At 54.6% G+C, this 14824-nt stretch overlaps 1 protein-coding gene across 1 annotated transcript in view; it reads right to left on the bottom strand.

The window, feature by feature from the left end:
• CTBP2 (C-terminal binding protein 2) overlaps nt 1–6177 on the bottom strand; it is a 116988-nt gene extending 110811 nt beyond the window's left edge. Inside the window, exon 1 of the mRNA XM_045291234.1 lies at nt 6066–6177. The gene's annotated coding sequence lies outside the window, so the exon portion shown is untranslated. The remainder of the gene's footprint in view (nt 1–6065) is intronic.
• Nucleotides 6178–14824: the final 8647 nt, after the last annotated feature.

The following is a 14824-nucleotide window of genomic DNA, read 5'->3' as shown; positions in this document are numbered from 1 at the left end:
GATTGTTTTAAAAGCTGCAAGAGCCCCCAATAAGATGATTTATTTAAAAAAATACTAGGGCAAAATACAAAAGACCTCAAAAATCAACCTCAATTTATAATAAGAATAAAATGATAAAAAGACAGTAGGCAGGGAGTTGAGGAGGCAAAGTCATTGATTTCATCGGGCGCAAGGTGCTATTCATACGGGAATATGACTCGGCCACAAGGAGGGGACCCTGTGGGCAGCTAGCTGCCACCAAACCAGAGCTGAGTCTCCAGAGGGGGCCGTGACCAAAGTGCGCTGCCCTCAACATGGCCCTCAGCCTGTGTCCATGTCTCCACGTCGCCCCACCCCAGCTGCAGCCCGCTCTCTCCGGGGAGGGCAGCCGGCCTGCCGAGCATCCAGGGGTTGGTCTTTATCTTTGAAGTGCACAATATGCTTGAGTCCAAAAAACAAAACAAGAAAGCTTTTCCAAGATGCTTTCCAAATTTCCGGAACACTTAGTTGGAAAATGGAGCCCCGCTTCCTCTTTGTTTTTGTCTTCCGTGGGCTGTGTTTATAACAAGATAGAATCACTTATTTATTTGCTTACCTACTTTGAAAGACAATAAATTGGAAAGGCTTCATAAACCGCTCGCGGAATTCCTTTAAAGAAGGACTGTCAGCAGAGAAAAACACCCCCCTGAAAAGACCCTGCAGCCAAGCGAACAGTCCTTCCTGCTGTGGCCGACGTCTCCAAGCGCCCCCCAATCCAGCATCCTCAAGGTTTGAATTCCCCATCAAGGTCATGCCCAGAGACACGAGGCCACCGGAAATGGGACTGCACACCTGAGAGCAACCTGATGCAGAGATGGAGAGACCTAGCCATGGGGCACCCCGGGGCATACATCCCCACCCGTCTCCCCAGGCCCCCCGACCCAAAAAAAAACCAAGCCACACTACTCTCACCAATTTCAAAAACCAAAAGGAAGCACCAGGGTTGATCTGTGATGAAAGGGACTGTTGACTGTGCTTGAGAGCAAGCCATCCAGGGGCCTGGGGCAAACCCCTGCCGAATTTGGAATCAGAGCCCAGTGGAGGTGGGTTACAGGGTCCAGCTGGGTGCTACTGGCCTTGTCCCTCTGGCATCCCAGGTTTCCTCTGCCCTGCTGACCAAGTCACAGGAGGTAAGCCGGGGGCTGTGGTCCACAGCAGGTCCCACACCTCTGCCACCCCTGCCTCCCACGATGACTCCCGAGCAGCTGTCTGATTACCATGACCTTGACGGGCCAAAACCCGCAGAAGATGGGCAGCTTCACACGGAGACACCGAGAGCTTTCAAGGACTGTGCTAAAAATAAGTTTCGGTAAGCAGCAGAATGAGGCAGGGGATAATCAAAGAACAGGCGTTGGAAGAAGCTGCTGTAATCAATTTACATATCAGGAAAAGGGTAATCACCAGACCCAAAGACAAAGGTTACTGGGGGGGAAAAGAAGGAAAAAGCAAACCAGCAAACGTAAAACCGAAATGCCTATTTTCAGAAAGGGCAGGTCTCCGTAGCTGCACGCAGCTTCCTACGGCTTCAGTGGGAGCCAGGCATCGTGGCAAATGCAAACAGCACGGCAGCCGTCCAGAGGGGCTGGCGTCTCTGTCCACCCTGCTGCCCTCCAGTGGCTGAGTGAACCCAGGGGGCTGTGGTCAGCAAGTCACTGAGACACTCGGAGCCTCACCAACCAAGTCAACCTCACTGCCACCCGTTGGTCCTCACTCACAGGGTTCCTATCTAGGGTTTTGTGAGGCTGTCGGTCTTTTTAAAATTGTATTGGGGGCTCGTACAGCTCTTACCACAATCCATACAGTCACTCACTGCGTCCAGCACATCTCTAAATTTGTTGCCACCATCATTTTCTGAACATTTGCTTTCTACTTGAGCTCTTGGTTGCTCTTTACTAGAGCACACACAGCCTCATCTTTCTCCCAAGGAGAGGCTGGTGGGTGGAACTGCCGACGGGGCAGTTGGCGATGCACTGAGTAGCACCAGCAAGGCTCTTTCTATTGTTAATATGTGACTATTACTAGTCCACAGGAGAGCCCTGGTGGAGTAGTGGTTAGGCATTGGGCTGCTAACTGCAAGGTCAGCAGTTCAAAACCACCAGCTGCTCCACACACAGAAGAGTAAACCGTCACGGAAACCCAGAGGGGCAGCTCTACCCTGTTGAGTTATGGGTTGCTATGAGTTGGAATTAACTCGATAGCAGTGAATGAGTGAGACAGAGACGTCGCTCCACAGAAGAGAGGTCTCACAATGTGTTGAGAAAACCCTGTGATCCTGTGATCAGGCCTGGAACTAACTAACACACACACACACACACACACACACACACACAGTTTTGGGTTTTGTTGTTTCAACTTCGCAGCTAAACAACAGACACGCCTACAAGGTGAACAGGTGACCAGTTAACATGGGAGGTAGATACCATCCTTAGAAGAATTGGCCACAGGAGATCAGCATGGGGCCGAGAGAAAGTTCATGGGCAGAAAGGAGGAAAGATGGGTTGGGGGAGCAGAAACCCCAGAGCCGTGGAAGAGGGCTGTGACCTGCAGGGTTGCCACCCATGCCACCAACAGTGTAGCTTTAGGGGAAAACCAATCAGCTCTATCAACTTTCATTAAGGTGACCAAACGTCCCGATTTTTAACAATTTTTCCTGTGTCCTGCGGCGTTTTAAAAAGTCCTGATTTAAGAAAGAAAAAAAAAAAGAAAAAGAAAAAAAGTCCCGATTTTTGGAAAGAATGCACGACAGGCTAGGGTATACGGTTTTCGGCTGCCATGTGGCTATTTCGCCGGGATATGAGTTTTATCAATGGTGTCCCGCTTTACCAATGTTAAAATCTGGTCACCTTAACTTTCACCCACACCACAGAAATTTCTACTGAGACAGGCAAACAGTCCCGGGGTTGGTTTACAGTTAAGAAAGCCCTACAGAGCAGTTCCGTGGGCTAACACCAGGGGTGGCGCTGAGTCAGGGGCCAACCAGGAGGGGCCAGGCAAGGTAATTAATTATCACTCTGATTATGCAAATGCATGCTCTCCTCTTCTCTCCAGCTTGACCCATTCCTGGTCTTCAATAAACAGCCGCTAAGCCCACCAAATACACGTATCACACTCCATGAAGGCAAAGGGCCTGTTCTCATGGCTCCCTTTGGATCAGTCATTTTAAACATCTGCACACCTCGAGAATATTGTCCTATTCCTGGTCAACCCCTCCTCTTCTACCTATCGGCTGGCTGCCTCGGAGGGTCCACCCAAGGGAAGCAGCTTCTGGTGGCAAAGGGGGCAGGCCCCAGAGGATCCTGGGAATGAAGTGCTGTGCCCTGTATCCCATCTGGTCCGGCACCCAGGCAGCTAGCTGGCTGCCGCCACAGGTGAAGACTACCAATTGCTCTATGCGGCTTCATCTGTTCATGGAGGGCCCTCCACCTTCCTGGCTTTAAAGTTTACGAAAACCCTAGGGTCATCTTTTCCCAGGAAACTGCCAGCATTGGAGCACCTGTTTTTCCTGGCGAGGCCGAAGAGGGGGAGGATGCTGGGGCCGAGGGACCTCAAGGTCATCCTGCCAGCACCCAGCTCCTCAGGCCTGGAAGACAGCGGGCAGTTCAACCAGGCCTGGCTCCGCTGTGCCAACCTGCCAGCTTAGTAGCTCCCCACATGCCTGAAATAGACTACATCTGGGCGGGTCCCTTACCCACCAAAAAACATACCGAGTCTTAGCAGGTGGACAGTGTGACAGTATATCCACAACTGCTACACGTTGGGACAGACCACAGTTCCGAAGCAGCAGCCGAGGACATGCAAATATGGACTGATGCCAGGCCGGAGCCCACGGTCTCGGTGTCTGTGAGCAAGCACAGGCTCAGGGCTTCTAACAGAAAGGGGTGCCTGGAGCATGGGGACCACAGGGCACAGTGCTCAGCATGAGGAGTGCAGGTCTCTGGGGCATTCTTATCAAGCCCCAGAAAACGGATAATGCAGTGAGCCCCCATCTGACAACAAAATCCCAAGATGCATTTCATGCAAGTTTCCCCAACTGAACGGAAGCAAGGAACCAGAGTCAAATGGAAGTGCAAGCCCCCACCAGACCCTGAGCAGGCTGCTAGCCCAAAGCTGGAGGGTCCACGTCCACCTAGAGATGACTCAGAAGAAAGGCCCGGCGGTCTCCTTCTCTAAAGCTCAGCCACCGAAGCCCCACGGAGCAGGGTTCCACTGACCCACGTGGAGTCACGTAGATGATCGGGCAGCAACTGGCTGGTGAGGCAGAGCTGGCAATCCTGTGGCAGGGTGGGGCTTGAGCCCAGGACTCAGTCTCCAGGGTGCTCGGGCCTGGACTGCAGCCTGCAGCTCCTCCCGGCTTCCCACCAACCAGATCCTGTCGCTGTACTGGTGGGGCGCCGTCTTTAGGGAAAACGAATGGGGGCTCAAGAGGCACCCGGGTGGCCCCATGCACCACAGGACTGAGGCAGAGCGAGCAAGCCTGCCGTGCTCCCTCCTCCCTTAGGAGAGGAGGGGGAGGCAGAGGACCAGCAGTCACTGGAGTCCCTGTACCTGGAGCCAGAGGCTGTGGTGGACGCAGGAGGCACCTCACCGGCTGGCCAGACACTGTGTGATAAAAGCAGTGAGCAGCTGTTCTGGGTGTGTCCCCAGGGAGGGGGTGGCCTGAGATGCACCAAGGCCAGAGAGGGAGGGTGGGGCAGCAGACTCAGCCACTCTCAGGGTCAGCAGTTTAAGGAGGCACTGGCTGCTTTCCGATGGGACCAGATTTGAGGGGCGATGGACGCCAAAGGTGAGGCTACCCAGGGTATGTCCATCTGCAGCACCATAGTGCCTTTCCCGGCACCACCAATGCCCTACTCAAACACACGTCTACCTCCACAAGCCCCACCCCCCATCCTGGCCACTGTATCAGAAAGGAAGGAGGTGTCCTCTGGGGTGCCAGGGCTGGGGAGGTGGCGAGCCGAGCTGCAGCGGGCTCAGGGTCCAGGGGAGGGAAGTGTGCTGTCGGTAGCCAGCACGTGGTGGGGACCTGATGCAGCGCTGGCCCAAACCGTGGAAAGATCATGAGCCCGCTGCCAGCGAGCCAGGCCGACTCAGTCACCCTGCAGGACGGAGGGCTGGCCGTCTTCCCGCTCAGGGCTGGTGAGGGGTTCGGACTATCCAACACCATCGGGGCTCTTTTAAAAAGAAACGATTTTATCTACCCATGTATCTTGTTGCCTCTTGTAAATGAGTTTCTCCTGAGGTTGTTTGAAAGCTGTGCCTGCCCCCACCTCAGAAAAGAAGCTAAGCTGTAAAGGTAGGCGGTTTTCCGTCAGCAGCCTCAGTGGCCACCCTCCCTGCAGGGAAGGACTCCGTTAGCTCCAGTCCCGGGACTTGGTTCCTCTTCAGCCCCTTCTATTACAGAATGAGGAGGCCGGTCCCCGGAGGAGGACAGCATGCTGGGTAAAGCAGGGCAAGGAGCCGTGACCAAGAGGAAGCCCCGTGGACAAGATGGATCACACGGTGGCTGCCACACTGGGCTCACATATATCCATGCGTGGGAACCCACATGCGGGCCCCTCACGCCCCCACCGGAGACCGTGCAAGCAAGCCCTGACTCATCGAGACCTTCTAGGGCTGTTCCGTACAGTCCCACCTTGACCTCGAGGAACTGCTCCTGTGCTTCAAATCATCCGCCCTGCAGGCAGCAACCCAGCACTTGCCCCCCACCCCCAACAAACCACAAGGGCTCAGAGGCAGACAGGGGCCCCAGCTCCCCAGTTAAGACACGAGGGGGCGCTGGAAGCAGAAGCGTGGACTTAAGAGCTCCTAGTCTTAGTGTCCGCTCGGCAGCCTGCCCTCTCCACTGGGACCCTCCCAGCTCTTAAGTGTTTATAATGATGTCACCCAAGTCCTTTGACGTCAGCCCCCTTACAAAACGCAGTGAGCCTAAGGGACCTGGCTGAGTGCAGTCTCTGTGGGGTTCTTATCACTCGCTGCCATTGCTCGCTCAAAGGCAAGCAGGTGGGAGGCCAGCATCAACTAAAAGGGCCAGGTCTTCTCTCACTTACCTGACTGCTGGGGAGGAAACGCTGGGCTCCGCTGTCCAGTGCGTCAACACAGATGTCCTGCGACTGGCCCACGACTTAACGAACCTTATTGTTCCGTTTGCTTGCTCACAGTCAACAGTTGTCTCCCCGGTTACCCTGAAACCTGAGTTAATGTACAACACCTATACGTGACTCCTCAAAGGGTGAATTCCAAAGCCAAAGGTACATATTCTCTGTGTGTTCTGATTTCAAACAGGGTAGACGCCACACACACACACACACACACACACACACACACACACACACACACACACACACACGGTCTGTCGGTCTGTGCTGGGCCTCCCCGCTGGCACACCTCCTACACAACAGCTGCTCTTTCTCCCTCTGACTCGCTGGCAAAGGAGAGTCTGACTGGGGTGCCACTACAGAATAAATACCTGCCTCTCAGGTGACAATGACCGATTCACCTGTTTCCTTTGGGGCCGCAGCACCTACCACTCCCAGCTGGTGGTGAGAAGGAGCTCCAGCCAGCTGCTGAAGGAGCAGGTCCCTGCTCAGGGGAGTTTGGCCAAAGAAGCAAATTCATCTCCTAGACAATGTGCCCATTTCAGGCAAATCCATGCAAATAGGGGTTCCTTATCATTACAGTAAGGCCCCTCCTTATAATCACTAGCAGCAGTGCTAGTGGCATAGTGCTTATGTGTTCAGCTGTGATCCACAGGTCCCCAGTTCAAACCCACCAGCAGCTCCCGGTAGGAGGCTTTCTATTCCTGTAAACCCTAACTGTCTCAGCAGAAACTCTCAGGGGCAGTTCTATAGGCCTATAAGGGTTGCTATGAGCCAGCATCAGCCCCAAGGCAGGTTTTTTAGTTTATTTTTATCATGATAATGGGGACATTTTAAAACACTCACACAGCTCTCTGTATTTGGTTTACTAAATGATAAAGCTTTCTCAAATCTCTTTAAGGTAAGTTTTTCCAGTAATGCATAACTCTTTAATTGGGATGTGCTCAGTGCATAATTACACTGCCTAACACTGTAATACTGCTTATGGGAATATCTTGGTTCATGCATTCTGCTTTATTTTGTATTTAATCTCTATTAAGATGTCTATAAGAAAATAGATAGGTATGCTACTTTTCATAAACACCATAAATCACAGCCGTGTCTTCGAGAACCAAGTGCAAAAGCAGCCCCCAAAAGAAACTGCTGGACTGGTCTCTCCTGGAACGTCCAAAAGCAAAGCACAGGAGACCAAGTCTCACCACCCTGCTGTTCTCCTCCAAGACAGATCTGCTGCCGGTTCCTTTGGCACTCCACGTACTTCCAGCTTCTTTGCCAGCACACGGAAAATGTACCAGTTCTTTCACCTTCCTTATTCAGAGTCCAACTTGCACACGCAGAAGACAACTAACACAATCACCTTTGCTTCCGACTTACCCAATGCAATGCATCGTTTGATCTCTTGACTGCTGCTTCCATGAGCACTCAGTGGATCCAAGCAGGATGAGACCCCTCAGTCTTCCCTCCATTGATCGTGTTCCCCTACTGGTCCAGCTGGGAGGACTTGGCTTTTCTTTACATAGAGTTGTCATCCCTCGTGAAGGCAGCTTTGAGTCTTCCTCGCTTTCAGCAAGCAAGGACGTGGCAGGTTAGGTCGAGACCTCTGCTACTGGAGATCTCTTACTCTGTGGCCCCCACGATGCCTTGCCCCAGGCCACACAGCTACGTCACTGAGACTAAAGGTTCCCAACGGCTCCCACAGTAAATGATCCCACGTGACCCAAGAGCCCGACCCTTCTCTCAGAATGACTCAGTCCTTTCGCCCCAGTTATCAACCTCTTACCAAGAGACAGAAATGGAGACCCCTTAAATCAGGCGTCCCAGAAATCCTCAACACCAGCTAACATCACCCCCCTCACCAAAGAGAAGCAATTCCAACCATCACACGAGGGACGAGCCAATTCAATGACCAGTGTGGCCTTTGAATGATGCTCTAAGTACCGGTATCCAAATGGCCTTTGGCAAAAGAGGTTTCCCAGCTTGGCCTTAGATGACTCCTCATTTTAGGACATCTGCTGTCATGGGGTGACTAACGTCCCCTTAAATTTCATGTCCACCAAGAACCTCAGAATGTAACCCATAGGAAAATGGGGTCGTTCACTGCAGGTGGCATCACGTTCAGAAAGGGTCAGACTGTTCACAGTCCTAGGCTCCTAAGGAAAAGGAGGGGATTTACACACACACACACACACACACACACACACACACACACACACACACGAGAGCCCCATCCGAGAAAGGACCATGAGCATCTGGGCTCAGAGACTGCAGAGATGACTGATTATATACCCCCAGGAAGCCAAAGACTGCAGGCACCCACCCAGGCTGGGAGAGAGGCCGGACCAGGCCCCAACACAGCCTCCTCGCCCCCCACCCACTTGTGTCTCCCTCCATGGCTGCCAGAGAGCACACTTCCGTTGTTTTTAAACCACCCAGCTCACCATAACTTCACCCTCACACTGACCCAAGGAACTGACCCCTCACCCGGCCCCTGCCCTGGAACTGGGTCATCTTCAAACAGCCGCTCAGTGGGCAAGAATCCACTCAGATCCTGTCTGCTACATCTAGGACATGTGGGAAGGGAGGGTCATCCCCAGGGTTCAGGAGACCCATCTGCTGCCCCCATCTCACCAGTGGCCAAGGAAGCCAGGTCAGCTAGCTTCTGTGCAGACAGTGAACTGTCCACCTGGCTGAAGTTCAATAACCCCCCAACATGAGGAATACATCCAAGGGCCCACTATTTGCCTTGGTTTCTGAAGGGCCACCCCTAAATCTGTTTTGGGCTATCTGGCACCCCACTACAGGCACAGCAAGGCCCTTCATGGAGCCTCCGGGTCTCTCTGCTTTGCCTGGTCAGGAGGCAAGCATCCCATTCGCTGATCCACCTTAATGCCCAGGCAGCCAGTTTGCAGGTACGTCAGAAACATGGGCTCCCTCAGATAAGGATCACAGAAGGAGTGGGGCAGCCATAGGAAACCAACACAAAACACAAGAAGACCTTCACACACCCTTTCAAGTTTGGGACTGAACTCACCGTAAGTGGCTCAACTTTCAGCCAAAAGACAGATGCGTGAGCTTATCAGGGGAACAGCACCCTGGGAGATCCCTCCTAAGAACCATCCGAGGGCAGCCGTAGTCCAGGGACCACGCTCGCTGGGAAGACAGGATGAGATGGGAGAGAGGGACCATTGGGAACAGAGTGGCAGAGGGCTGTCACAGTGAACAAAATGGGTACGGATCACCGAACGGAAAACCGATTTGCTCTGTACATCTGCACCCAAATCGATGTAGGGAAAAAACTTATTGAATTATTGGATTGTATGATACTTGACTTATAGGCCAATAAAACTGTTGGGAGAGGAAAAACAGGCACTTTGGACTGTGCTGCATGGGGGAGTGGGGGTGGTGGGGTGCCATCCGCTGTTTGTAAACACTTGTTCTCCTTGCTGAAGTGCTGGCCCGCCTCTACCAGGGGCAGAGCATCTCTGCTGGAGGTAAATGTCAAGTTCATCTGACAGTGGGCCCAACCTCCCACTGTCACACTCCCCCTGAGCTCCTGGGCATGCCGAGGGTGCAGGGCAGGAATGAGAAATCCCTGCTGGTATCTCCTCAAACTCTCTCACTCAGTTGGGGGCGCTATTTGAGTTACATAAAAATTTCCCTCAACCACTGTTGAGAGCCAAATGCTCAGGAATTCCATGCCAGCTTGTGGGTGTGTGTTGGAGGAGTGGTTTGTGTTTAAAGAGCCACGTCTGAGCGCTGCAGGCAGTTCCAGGCTGGCCTCGGCAATAGCTGCTTGGAGGAGATGGCCAAAAATACAGATGTTCAGGCACTATCTGGGGTTCCCCTTTGGGACACTGGGAAGGGCCCCAGGAGGCAGAGTACTAGCGTGGTCCCAGCTTAGAGACTCCCCTACTCCTCCAGGGACTCTTAAAAACCATCCCAGCAACTCCCGGAGGCCCTCATGGAAGAACCACCAATACTACTCACTCCCCACATGTCCCATGGACACGCCCTGCTCTCTAATTACTGGCAGAGGGTCTCTCTCAATGTCCCACCCCACCAGCACCCAAACTTTCTACTGAGTAGCAAGCTCAGGGTGACCCCACATGCAGTAGAGTAAACTGTGCTCCAAGGGTTTGGATGGCGGATTCTGCAGAAGTGGATCGCCAGGCCTTTCTTGCACTGCACACCTGGATGAGCTTCAACCTTTTGGTCAGCAGTGGAGCCCATTAACCATGGGCACCATCCAGGGCTTGGGGTACCCCTGGAGACCATTCTGGCTGCTGTCCCACCAGGAAGGGAGGAAACATGGGGCTGACTCATCACTGACACCAGTACCAGCCTTAGCATCCCCGGCCACTGTTGCCTTCCTCCTCCTCCTCTGCTAATAATAGTCACAGCAGCGGTGGCGGCAGCAGCAGCGGCAAGGCTTCTTGGCTGGGCAGAGTTCCCTGGAGAAACGTGCCGCTCTGACCCCAGTGGAGATGCAGCCACTGTCTGGGGCTCAAGGGCATTTCCAAGGACTTTCTCAGCACACGCTGGGCCCAAGGAAACTGCTGGGCTGTGAAATGACTCCTTCCCAAACACAGCCCCACCCTCCAGTGTACTGGCTAGCCCTCCCACGCACATCTGCCCCCTTCCCCCATCCCCAGCTCTAAAAGGAAGGGCCCAGCAGTGGCAATGCCTGGGTAGGGTCAGACCCCGCCACCCCTTCTGAAATGTGAACCCGGAAACCTCTCACAACAGAGCCAGTGAGTGATGTATGCTCGCCTGGTGAGTTTTCTCCACCACAACCTCCAGGGCCCATTTTCTGGCCAAGGACAGCCCCCACCCCACCCCAGCCAAACCTCAGACCAAGTGCCAGGAGACAAGTCCACAGTGAATTGCAAAGTCCCCTACCCCTGCCCCTGACAGACACAAGCACGCATGCTAGTTGGAGGTAAGAAAACCAGGTGAAGACTTGGGGGGGCGGGGTACCACTTTATCAGTGCACAGAACTCACAGGTGACCAGCTCACTGCCACCTTTAGGAGGGGAAGTTGGGGTGAGATACACAGGCTCGGCCTGGCCCCCACCCTGGTTGCCCAGCAGGGGCACACAAAAGCACTGCACCTTTCTGGAAAGGGTAACCAAAACCCAAGCCAAACTCACTGCCGCTCAGTGGAGTCCAGCCAGACTCGTAACCCCACAGCCCTCCCTGTGGGCTCCAAGGCTGTAACTCTTCCCCAAGCAGCCCAGCATGTAACCCACCACCCCACCAAGTAGGGTTTACATGGCAAGTCTGTATGTGACTGAGCCTAGGGCATGTGACACGCCATGCAAAACTCACCTGATTGGCTCCTCTCCCCACCCTGGAAATAGCACCCAGGACGTGGCTCTACCCTGCAAACACTTCTCACTGTCTCCGCCCCCCAAAAAGCACACTCCCCTCTGCAAGTCATTCACCCTGGACTGACAACCAGGACAGCCTGGTGGAACAGTGGCCAAAATGTCAGCTGCTAATCAGAAGGCCGGCAGTTCAAACCAACAAGCTGCTCCCTGGGAGAAAGATGAGGCAGACACCAAACCAGGACTCTGCGATAGAATCAAACGGATGGTCGCCCTGGGTTTCCTCTGGGTTTGGCTACAAGGTGTACCTTCTCTGGCAAAGCAGGCTTACTTACTCAGGGTGGGGCTGGCCAGCCCGGCCTGAAAGCCTTTCTTATCCCCTGGGGGGCGGGACCAGTGTTCCGGTTTCTCCAGTGTGTGGAATTAAAAAAACAAACACCAAATGAAGCCCGTCCGCAGTACCAGGCCTGTTCTACGGCCTTCACCCAGACCAGGAATCCTCCCAGCTCCTCAGGAGCCTTATCAAGCAGACCCCCGGAACACCCTCAACACGGAGGCGGGAGCAGAGTGGGTGATGTCCTTCCCTCCCCGCCTCCCACCCCAGCTGCTGGCATCCCTCCCAGAACAGACTGTCCCCCGGCTAAGATGCACGCGCCACAGCCTTGAAGCTCGTGAAGTCAGGGCCACCTATCCTGGGCCCCACATCAGCCTTGGAAGCCTTCCTGCCCTCTGGGTATCCCCTCCTCAAGGAGCCAATCCGCTGCTTTCCCTCGGGGTGCCCCACACACACACTAGCACCCACACCCTAAATGCTTGGGGTAGGGGGAATCTGCTGGAGACTGGGGGATGCTTTCCAGGTTCAGAGCCTCAGATGCAAAGTGAGCTCAGATCACACGCCTGCCCCAGGGCACAGCCTGCAACCTCAGCCTGGCTCTGCCATGCTAAGATAGAGACAGACCTCCCAGGGGAGGGCCCAGCCAATAGCAGCTACCCCCTCCCCGGCTAATGTCAAAGAATCTGGACCCAATATCTCTCTCTTTCACACACACACACACACACACACACACACACACACACACACACACACCACCCCCCTTGCAGGAAACCGGGCTGTAGCCCTGGCTGGTCTAGAGTAGGCGTCCTCAAACTACAGCCCTCGGGTTGCATGCGGCCTGCTGGGTGTTTTTGCCCCGTTTGTTTTTTTACTTCAAAATAAGAAATGTGTAGTGTGCATAGGAATTTTGTTCATAGTCCGTTTTTTTTTTTAACTATAGTCCGGCCCTCCAGCGGGTCTGAGGGACAGTGAACTGGCCCCAGTTTTGAGGACCCCTGGTCTGGAGGGTGAAGGGAGTTGGAATAAACGTTCCTGGTGGCACAACCCTTAAAGCACTCAGCGGTGCTCCCAGCTAGATGCAAGCAAAGCCAGGTGACCTGCTTCCAGGGAGATCACCAGGCTGTGTGAGTTCAGATGTGGTGTGGTGGCAATGGCACACTGCCCCGCACCATCCTCACAGCGGGGACCCCCCACCCACCCCTGTTTGAGCCCACGGTTGCAGCCACCGTGCCAACCCACTTCACCACGCGGTCACAGGGGCTCACTCAACAACATGCAGCGATGACAAGCTTCCTGGCAGAGAAACCATCCTAGGAAACCAGAGTCCCACCTTCCTTACAAGGGGCTCTGCTGAGCTGCAAGGGGCCAGTATGACAGAGGGCTGATTACAGGGTTCTCGGGAGGCCTCCTGGCAGAGGGGTTACACACTGGGCTGCTAACCAAAAGGTAAGTAGTTCAAATCTACCAGGCACTCCTCGAGAGAGACGAGCTTGCTACCCTGACCCATAGGTCACTGCAAGCCAGCATGGACTCCAGGGCAGTTTTCCGAGTTTCCAGCCTGGAACGTGGGGAGGACCCAACAGCTCACCTCGGCCACAAAGACACCGCCTTTGCCGTCTGCTCGGAGTACAGATGGCCCACTGCAAGGGAGGAAGGGAAATGTGCCCCCCACCCCACATACCATACCTTGTAACTAACTCCTGGGAACAACAGCACGACAGACAATTCCAACTCCAATTTTCGGAGGGATGGCTCTTGCCAGCTGATCACATTCTTAATCCCAAGCATAGGTGGGCAATGAGAATGGCGGGCATGTGCGTGCTTGTCCTCCGTTACTAAGGTGGAAAAGCAACAAGTGGCCTGGAAAAGCAAGGGACATGATTGTGCACACATGTGCGGGGCCAACTGGGCTTCGCTCAGGGTGAGGATGTCAGGGGGAGCCCCTAGAGAAGATGAACAGGAAACCCTGCTCTCCTGGTCAGACTCAAGAGGCCAAGCTTGGTGGCAGAAGCCGAGGGAAACCCAAACCCAGCTGCCAGCCAGGTGACTCCGGATCACTCACTGACATGCAGTCAGTGTCAACTAGGAGCGACAGCCTCTGAGTTTGTTTCCAAGACCGGAATGCTTTTCCGGAGTAGAAAGCTCCTCTTTCTCCTGGGGAGTGGCTGGTAGTTTAGAGCAGCTGACCTTGCGATCACAGCCCAGCGCATATCCACTGCACCATCAGGGCTGATTCACCGGAAGCAGACTGGCAGGCCTGTCTTTCCTGGCACCTCAGGGTGGCAGTGCAGCACATGGGCCGGGCGTACCACCCACTCAGAGACCCCTGCACAGAGCAGAAGACCCTGACACTTGAGCAGGGCCTGGAAGGGTGGCACAACCCCCCTGCCTCTGACTCAAAGGTGGCCCCGAGACCATGCTCGGGATTGGGTCTCGGCCTGATGTGGCTGCTCGCCCAGAAGCCGCAGAGCTGCGGCCAGCCAACAAAGACACGTGGGGGCATGTCCTCTCTTCAGGTAGGCCAGCCCTCCCTTCGCTGAGACAGGGGCTCATCTGTCCCCACGGCAGCCCAGGGGGCCCCTGGCCTGTTGAAGAGCTGCTGCTGGGGTGGGCGGGGACACTACGATGACACAGACTTAAAACAGAATTCCTTCCCAGGCTGGACCATAGCCAGGACACCGGGCCTATCATGCCTCATTTGCCAGGCCCTGTCCTGCGTGTCCCCTCCACCCTCCAGAGACACCCCACCACTGTGTCCCTCTGTGCCCCCCCCAACCCTGGGGACCCGCAGACACACGGGGCCACAGCTACAGAGAAGGAAAGCAACGTTGTCATTAAGAGAAAGCCTGTTTTTCAGGAAAGTCACCTTCTCTGGTGGGGCCCTGACCCTCTGGAGGAAGCCAAGGTGGGCAGGGACCCAATCGGTCCTCACCTGTCCAGGCGCCTCTCTGGCCAGGCGCACCCCCCTGGCAGCGTGGCAGCTCTGAGAGCCTGTTTCAAAGAACTCGGCTCCCTTTGTTCCCAGTTTTCTCCAACTTCCTCTCCAAGGA

The sequence above is a fragment of the Echinops telfairi genome, unplaced genomic scaffold (genome assembly GCF_000313985.2).
Source record: "Echinops telfairi isolate 266 unplaced genomic scaffold, ASM31398v2 ScPeMD7_70;HRSCAF=299, whole genome shotgun sequence".
NCBI lineage: Eukaryota > Metazoa > Chordata > Mammalia > Afrosoricida > Tenrecidae > Echinops > Echinops telfairi.
Note: the sequence above shows the minus strand (reverse complement) of the source record. Positions and strands in the feature narration are given on the sequence as shown.